A 9,801-nucleotide genomic window follows, 5' to 3' on the forward strand; every position below is an offset into this window, starting at 1 on the left:
AATACTGAGTTACCACAATTGGGTTATTGTGAAAAGTGATAACAACTAGAAGTTGAGAAAAGGGAACTGCTAAATTAGAAATGTTTTTTATAGTTCATAATTTTGAAATGCCTTGTACCCCTGCCCTGAGTTTATGGCAATTCCAGAATAGAGTCGTTCATCTAGCAACAATAGAAATATAATCGAGTTGATAGACAGTTCTGCTTGCGTTTTCATTGTTCCTCATTTAAGCATCACTCCCAATCTATTTTCCCCCAGCTTTTTGTGTCTATTGTATACTATATGAAGCCTTTCCAAATAACCTTTGAAGGAAGCAGTTTGACATGCTAAATTAAACGGGGCTCCAGAGACGTTTGTTTTAGGCAGCAAAACAAACTCAACTAGACAAAAATAATGCCGAGTCCATCGGATCTGAAATCATATTTCTCCTTGTCTGCATGTTAAAGGGCCATAATGTAAATGAATGTGAATCGCTTGGTGAGCTGCGAGGAAATAAGCTGCAAATTGCAAAGCTGGCGAGTGCATGTTGAAATTGGTGGGAAGTGATGCTAACTCAATGGGTGGGGAGCTGAGCCTTCATTAGAGAGTCTCATTTCTCACTCATTTCATTCCCAGTGATAAAGTCCAGTGAAATGGATCTGGGTAATTGCAAACTTGATTGCTACATCCGTTTAGGACAAATGAAAACTGCTAATACTTTTTTCCTTTCTATCTATTCTTCTTCTCTTGCTCTTTTGTTCCATCCATGGGATTTTCAGAGAGCATTTCCAAACTATTGGGAGGATGGAACTCTTTAGCAGTTTTGCCATTTCCATGGCCTGTGGGCACCAGTGCAATTTTCTCCTTTTAAAATGAGATGGGATAGTGTCAGCAGATGATAAAGCAGAGCTGATGCTTTGGGGTCCTAGATATCACAACTCTACTGCCAAGAAACACACACACACACACACACACACACACACACACACACACACCTTAAGATTTTCTCCTTTTATACGGCCCAGTAGTATTCCATTGTGTAAATGTATTGCAGCTTTTTTATCCACTCATCTACTGATGAGGGACTTGGCTACCCATCAGCAGAAGAAAATCTTACCCTTTACAACAACATGGATGGACCTGGAGAGTGTTATGCTAAGTGAAATAAGACAGTCAGAGAAGGATAAGTACCATATGATTTCACTTATATGTGGAATCCAATGAACAAAATAAACTAACAAACAAAACAGAAACAAACTCATAGATGTCAGAACAGCTGTCAGACGGGAGGGGTTTAAGGAACTAGGTGAAAAAGATGAAGGGATTAAGGGGGGCAGGGAAATACACAGACAAGAATATGGTGATTACCAGAGGGAAAGAGGGGTGGGGAAGGTAGAAGAGGGTAAAGGGGGATAAATGGTGAGGGAAGTACACTTGACTTGGGGTGGTGAACACAATACAATATACATATGATGAACTATAGAATAAATTCAATAAAAAAGAAATAAAGATTTTTAAAAGCCTCATAAGAAAAAATAAAGAAACAAACTAAAAAAACAAACAAACAAACAAAAAAAAAAACCCTCTACTTATCTAAGTAAAGGCTCCTTAAGGAAAAGAGGGAAGCACAGAAGTTTTAGATATTATTGCAACAGAAAATAGACTTTAAACCTATTCACATCAAAGGTGTTTCTTCAACAGCATTCAAGGCTTTTTTTAAAGTTAAATATGTTACAATTTGATAATCACTCTAAGTAGATTTTGTGGGATTGCTCTAATTGTCAATTTTTCAAATTAAACCAAGGGAAATAGCCCAATTTTAAGCACCTAGCAGTAACTAGCCAGTGTAACCCTGATTTATGGTTTTATAAGGTAGGTGTTATTATTAGTCCATTTTCCAGATGACAATATTGAATCAAGGAGAGGTTAAGTAACATGCCCAAGTCAATAAGTGGTAGAGCCAAGTCTTGCTCCTTAGTTTTCCAAATCTGAGTTCTCTCACCTCTTGCTGTGCTCTAGGCCGCAGACTAAAATCCAGATCACTTGCAACTCACATCTCTCCTCATTGGTTGAGTTCTGACAGGTCTTTTGAAAAGAATGCTGAATTTCACTATCAAGGTCAAAGTCCATAAAAAATACTTATCTTATGCTGATACCAGCACTTCCAGTTGTTGGAGGTAAGATAGGACAACATTTTCTATTGAAAATGAGTTCCAGATTCCCTTTTGCCTCCCTAATTCCTCAACTTTCAGACAATATGTTCCAGACTCTCAAAATCACTCAAAAAGAGCAAAAGAAATCAAAGAGCTAAATCAAGGGGGGGATTTTGTTTGGGCATTTGGACGAGAGAGAGAGAGAGAGAGAGAGAGAGAGAGAGAGAGAGAGAGAACTCTTTTGAATTCATTCTCTAGACCCTAGAACTTAAAATTCCAAAATTAGTGTCACCCTCGGAAGAGCGCATTGCCTCTCCTTCTCTCAGATGCCAGGAGGGTCACAGGGCTTGTTTCCCCAACACCAGCTGTTTCAGAAGCCCGGGGCCTGCTTCACCTCTAGGGCTGTTCGTTTTAACCTCTCAATCCCTTTGATTTTATCATATAGCCGTGTAACTAAATTCCAATAGTCAAGTTTCAAGGGCAGGGAGGCAAGGGCTGGGCAGTTACATTTCGCCCAAGCAGATGGCAGACACTCTCCTGGAACAGTGTGCTCAGATTCCATGTTGCCCAGCAGGTATGTTGAGTCCTCGTTCAACACATGGGGCGAAAAGATAGAGTCAGTCTATCTGCTTAAAGAATGAAAGCCTCTTCACCTACTTCCGGGAGATAAGGGGCAATGTATTTTGAGTGTACACTTTTATCTCTCCTTGGCAGTAAAGATGGTTTCCATGTGATAGCCAAACCATAAGGTAAGCAAAGCTAATGGGTCTGATTTGTAGACAGCATCTGGACCCCTGGGTTCAGATAAATGCATCCTTTCTTCTTCTGTCGCCTAAAGCTTTTCAAATGTTGAGGAAGAGCTTTCAGGATTGAGTTTAGAGATGCTTCCTCAATTTGTCTAACTGTTGCTAGTAGCCAGGTGTTATTTCAACATCTGGTGGAAGTCTGCTTTAAGATTTTACTAAGGAGACATCAGCAACATCTCCAGCCTTGTTAAATTAAAAGTGTGTTGGGGAGGCTGGAGTAAAATTGGGGTTACCTCCACTGCAGGGAAATCTTTAATTAGTACAGACTGTGGAAAGAATGTGATACTATGAAATAAAAACTTAAATATATCCATACCTTTACCCAATTTTCCCAATTATTGGAAGTGTACAAGCAAGAAGATATATATGTTGCCTTATATATAGTACCAAAAAATTAATTTTATTTTTTTATTTTTTTAGATATATTTTATTGTTTTTTTTTACAGAGAGGAAGGGAGAGGGATAGAGAGTTAGAAACATCAATGAGAGAGAAACATCAATCAGCTGCCTCCTGCACATCCCCAACCAAGGAATGACCGGAATCGAACCTGGGACCCTTCAGTCTGTAGGCCAATGCTCTATCCACTGAGCCAAACCAGTTAGGGCCAAAAAATTAATTTTAATATTCTTTATTGGACTGCTGTTTAAATAAATGTTGGTACATCAATAACATAGAATATTATGTTCTAAAAGTAAATTTCAAAAATATAAATTGAATTAATCTAGGATTTAAACCTGTTTAAAAAGATTATTATAAAATTTATTTTTAAAAATAAAGAATATACATACAGATATGAAAAGCATGACATTAGGTAGCTCTGACTGGTGAGATATACTAGTAGATAATTTTTATTTTGTATTTTATGTGTTCTTTAGGTTTCCAACAATAAGTATATATGATAATTATATACAGAGAGAAAGTCATTTACAAATTAATACTCAAATCTATGCCATTATTTATAAAATGATCACAAACAAAAAAGGTCTCTTCATTGCAGTTATTCCATCAGAAATCAATCAAGATAATATTTGGCACAAATATAAATGTCAAGGTATTTTTTTTTACCAGTTTTTATTTTAATGTCCCTTGCATTTAGTGAAAACATTCTGATTTTCATCTGCTGACTTTTAAAAAACATGACAATATATGACACTAAGTCAGTTAATAACAAGTAACATTAGTATGAAATGAAAAATACAATTGGGGATCATATACTCTTAATATCTTACCCAATATCTAATGGTATAGTTTCTTTGTATTTTTTAAAGGCATTTCCCCCACATAAATTTCTTTAAAAACCTGCTACACAGCTCAGTCCCCAGGTCTCCAATACACAGAGAGGAATTCATATACATGGACTTATTCTCAAAGCGTCTCTGCAACAGAGGTTAAGTGGCAATCAAAGTAACTCTGTGGCTGAGCTCTTAATAAAGTGCAGGTCTCTGTATCTCAGGGAAGGTTCTCTCAGTGCACTTGGAGCTGAATATTTTTCACGTTCTTCTAGGAAAAGGCAAGGAGTTTGAGCAGCACTGCAGAGAATACTAATAGGTCCCCTGGCAGAGGCATTTTTAGCTGTGCTGGAGGTTTTCCTTAAATCTCCAAAGGACACGGTTAAATTGAGATTCTAGAGATCACTTGCTAAGCAGTTTGGTTTAAATGACTTAATGGAGCATCCTCAGTGGCTTGACATAGAACCTCCGGATATTCTTCACCCAAGCGTGACTAGCCAAATGGCACTCTATTGATGCCACCAAAAGATTTGTCATCTAGGATGACCATGTTGGCACCATTCCAAGTTGCATCTGTTCCCTGGCAAAACTATGCTGTGTGTGGCTTTGTAATTTTATTACAGCCTTGCTTAAAACATTTCATTTATATATGCAGGGTGTCCCAAGAATGTATACATACTTTAAATAATTATTAATTCCAATGGGTTAAATCTCAAAAGAAAGAAACATCAATTGAGCTATTAAAAATGTATTTGTATACATTTGGGGATATATCATATATGGCTTTGTAAGTCTTCAGCCTATCTATGAAAATCCTCAAGTGAATTATCAATGGAAAATGTTATTTTTTTAATGTGGTTTGAGTGCAGATGTATCAATGTAAATGTATGGAATTCATTTGCTTTTTCCCTTTATGTAGTTAATGATCTTTATTGCAACCATTGCATATCAGCTGACTTGGACTAAAACCTTGACTTTCCCTTAATTATTGTAATATAGGTTAAAGGTAAAGGTAACTTATAGTCACAGATTAGAATATGACATTCATCAAGAAGACCAAATCAAAGGGAAAAAAGTTCCACAACTTCAGATTCAAATGATTTTAGGGTGTTATTATGTAAATCAATGGCCAAAAATACTTGAATCTCTTTTCTTTCTTCTATTTAAAAGTTTGGACAATTATATACTTTACAAAGTGTTCTCCCTGATATTTCCAGTACCCAACTGGCACCATACACAGTTATTACAATACTAGAGGCCCAGTGCACAAAATTCGTGCATGGAGGGGGGTGTCCCTCAGCATGGCCTGCATCCTCTCCAATCTGGGACCCCCTTGGGCAATGTCCAACTGCCAGACATCCCTCTCACAATCTGGGACTGCTGGCTCCTAACAGCTCGCCTGCCTGCCTTCCTAATTACCCCCTAATTGATTCCCTGCTGGCCTCATTGACAACTAACTGCTCCCCTGCTGCCCAGATCGCCCCCAACTGCCCTCTTCTGCAGGCATGATCTCGCCCCCAACTGCCCTCCCCTGCCAACCTGATCACCCACAACTCCCATCCCCTGCTGGCCTGTTCACCGCCAACTGCCCTCCCCTGCTGGTCATCTTGTAGTGACCATCTTGTGGTGGCCATCTTGTGATAATGTGGGGGCGGCCATCTTGTGGCAGCCATCTTGTGGTGGCTATCTTCTGATGACATGGGGGTGGCCATCTTGTGATGACATTGCAGTGAACATCTTGTGATGATGCCACGGCGGTCATCTTGTGACAATGTCATAGCGGTCATCTTGAGACAACGTTGCACTGCACCACCTCACTTTTATTATATAGGATTATTGACTATATTTAATATGGTCTACTTTACTCTCTTGTGACTATTTTGTTACTATCAAAGTATATGATTGTCTAACCATTGTGCTGTATACCTGAAACTAATACAAAATAATATTAAATGTAAACTGTTACTCTGGGGGGTGAGGGCATATATGGGAGTGGGGGTGGGGTGGCAATGGTAAGATATGTACACATATAATACCTTAATAAAAAAAATTGGGAAAAAAAATGTAAACTGTTATTGAAAAAAAAAATTAAGTTTGGAAGATTTGGAAAGCAGAAATTGTTCAAAATAATAAGAAACAAAATGCCTTGATATTTTCTGTGGGGTTTATACATCATTTCAATTATTTTTATGATATTAGTTTAGTTATGTATCCATTTTGAGAAAATTAATTTGATAGAACTTAACACAAACAAAAAATCCAATGTTCAACTCCTGCAATTAGATGAAGATAATATTTCAGTTGAAGCTTAATAAAAGACATGATCACTTCTTTAATTTCAAAAAGGTTTTATACTACTTTCTTAGGAGACTTACCACCTAAAAATAAAGACAGCTTTTGTTTGATTAATCAGATGACAAACATTGCAAGAAGATATTTCTCAGAAAATATTTTCTGCAGCAACAAAGAAAACCTACTTCAAGGTGGAAATGCTCATGGCTTCTAAAATAAAACTTGCTATCTTGGATAATCTTCAATGAAAAGGAAGCATGTCAGGAAATACAAGCCTTCCCCAGACAATTAGAAAAAAAGTTACTCACCAGTATAGATGTTACTTCATATCAGAGCATTTAATAGTGCTATTTAAAGATTCTCCAAATATGTCAGCACAAATCATTAAAACATCTTCTGAGCTAAGATCATTAAAAACAGAATTCTAATTGACTTTTAAAAATATTTATGAATCTCCAGTAACATTAAACATATTTCAATAATACTTTGTTTTGCCTCATGTCTAAGGAATATTTGATATCCTTTGTTCATTACTTGTCTTATAAACAGTTAATTTAATGAAAATTATCTAATCTGGATAATGTTCTTGGGTGTTTAGAATCTCATATTTAAATAAAAGGGTTTTTTTGGTTGTTTCTTTTTAGCTGTAGTATATGTGAGCTCCTAACTCTACTTGGAAAGTGTGTGTAAATAGACATGCAAAAGAGGATAATGATTTGTTTGAAATTCCTCTTATTACTAAGGAGAAGTGAGAAGTATTGATTAATTTTAGAGTTAAAGTCAAATATGCATGCTGATATTTTCAGAGAACCACTAAAAGAAATAAAAATAGAACATGTATCTTCCAAACCAATTGCTGTAGAAAATAAAAAATAAATAAAAATAAATAAAAAACAGCTCATAAAAGACACAATTTAAGCATTAGGAATAGATGAGATAAAAGGAAAAGGAAAAAGGAAAGCAAGAAAATAGACAAAACAAAGCTGGTATAACTATATTAATTATAATCACAATAGAGTTTAAGACAATAAAACAAAATATTTCTCTGAGAAAGAAAGTGGGTCATACAGAATTATAAAAGTCATATCTCATCAAAAACATGTAACTATTCTAAAATATGCCTATTTAATAATAGTCAAAATATGACACAAGTGACAGAAATTGAGACATGCCCAATTATTTAACACATTATCCCAATTATTGATAGAAAAAAACAGGCAAGAAAAAGTGGCAAAAGATAAAATGGAGACAACTTTAGCTCAGTCTGATGGAGTTATATAGAATTCTGTAGAGAACAATTAGGAAAAACAAAAACAACAATACTTGTTTAAAACAATTAACCCAATTTTACTAAACCATAAAACAAATACCAAAAAAATTAATACTTTTCATGCTGTAATCTCTGCTTCATTGAAAACAAATTAGGAATAAGTAATTAGTAATATCTATCTATAAAATAGATATAGACATTCAAAATAATTTATGGATCAAATAAGATATGTGAATTAAATTAGAAATGTTTTAGAGCTGAATGTTAATTTAAAATTATATACTAAAATTTAAGGAAGGCAGCTAAACTAGTACATAGAGGAAAATACATTTTATATAAAATTTTTAAAAATACAAAATTAAAAATTACTACAGGGACTACAGCAAACTAACATTTACTATTGAACATATGTAGAGGACAGGACTTGAAGCAATAAAAAATAAATAAATAAAATGCATGAACAAAGAAATAAAAAGAAGCTCAAACATAACAGGAATCAAGGAAATATAAATCAAAACCAAAATGAGAGACCATTTCCATTCCTGAGATAGACAAACATTTAAATGTTTTATAGCAGGAAATGGCAAGAATGTGGAAATGAGAACTCTCATATATTCCTGGTGGTAATTAAAATTTGTATAAACATTTTGGAGACCAGTTTGGTAATATCTAGTAAAGCTAAAAATAAAAATTGAATGTTAAATCTAGCAACTGAAATCCTACATATAAATCTAAAGGAATTCTCATTCATGACATGAGATATTAAAATAATGTTCAGTAAAAGAAACTTCATGATACTAGAAAATGTAAGACAGCTGAAATGTTCATCGATGTGCTAAAGTAAAATTTAAGTTCCTATATATTTGTAAAATACTACATTTATACAATAAAATATTAACTGTGCCCAGCTGGTGTGGCTCAGTGGTTGAGAGTTGACCCATGAACCAGGAGGATATTCACAGTAGGAGATGTGCAGGAGACAGCAGATCGGTGATTCTCTTTCATCACTGATGTTTCTACCTCTCTCTCCCTCTTCCTTCCTCTCTGAAATCAATAAAAATATTTTTAAATATATTAACTATATTTTAAATGAATTAATACAACCCTGCTCAAATATAATCTTAGGCACACAAAAAAGCAAAATGCAAAATGATTCATAGAGTTTGAAAACTTTTAAGTTTAAAATATGTAAAACAACACTATATACTGTTATTGACACATGTGAATACAGCAAATATTTGAGAAAGGACTGAGGTTAGTGTAAAGATGAAGTGCACAAGGGCTTCAATTATATTTTAGTTTTTTAATGAATAAAAGATCTGAAGCCAATTTAGGATCATATTAAGATAAGACAAAGCTAGTTGATGGGTACACAAGTACATGAGTACTCCTGTTACTACTTCGTACTTTCCTGGGTGGTTAAATGATTTATAAATTTAAACTATTTCTTAATACATAAAAGAATAAAATAACAAAATAAAACATTGTACCATCAACTAGGACAAAAATACATTTTTCCTCAGAATACAAGAGAATATTTTATATGTGTATAAGGTGTACATTATAAAAAGAAAAGTGACTTATTACCTTGGCCCAAATCATGGTGCCTTCTTTATAATTGTTGACACAATTCAAATAAAGATAAATGAGGATCTGAAACTGGACACAAAATTATTAATGATATGAGAAGCCTCATTAAATTTTATAATGAGGAAACGTGTAGACAATATTAGCAATTTTATTATGAAAGAATTCATCTTAAAATGACTTGGCTAAAACTAACATGGTAGAAACAAAGTTCTTGCTATGGCTCTGAACTTCCTGTTTGGTAGAATCCACCTGACACAGTCCTCACACAATAGTCAAAAACGTAATCCAATGTATTTTGTGCTACTGAGAACAAATGTGGTTAAAGGAGTTCATGGGACAAAATGCTTTGTACAATTTTGAATCAAATTCTGCCTTGAGACACACATATCTACTTCATTTGGTTTCTGATTATCCTCGTGGTTTTCAAATTTATGAAGCTTATAAACGCAGAGACCGACGGATGAAAAGAGGAGTGGAAGCA

The sequence above is a fragment of the Eptesicus fuscus genome, chromosome 5 (genome assembly GCF_027574615.1).
Source record: "Eptesicus fuscus isolate TK198812 chromosome 5, DD_ASM_mEF_20220401, whole genome shotgun sequence".
NCBI classification, from domain to species: domain Eukaryota; kingdom Metazoa; phylum Chordata; class Mammalia; order Chiroptera; family Vespertilionidae; genus Eptesicus; species Eptesicus fuscus.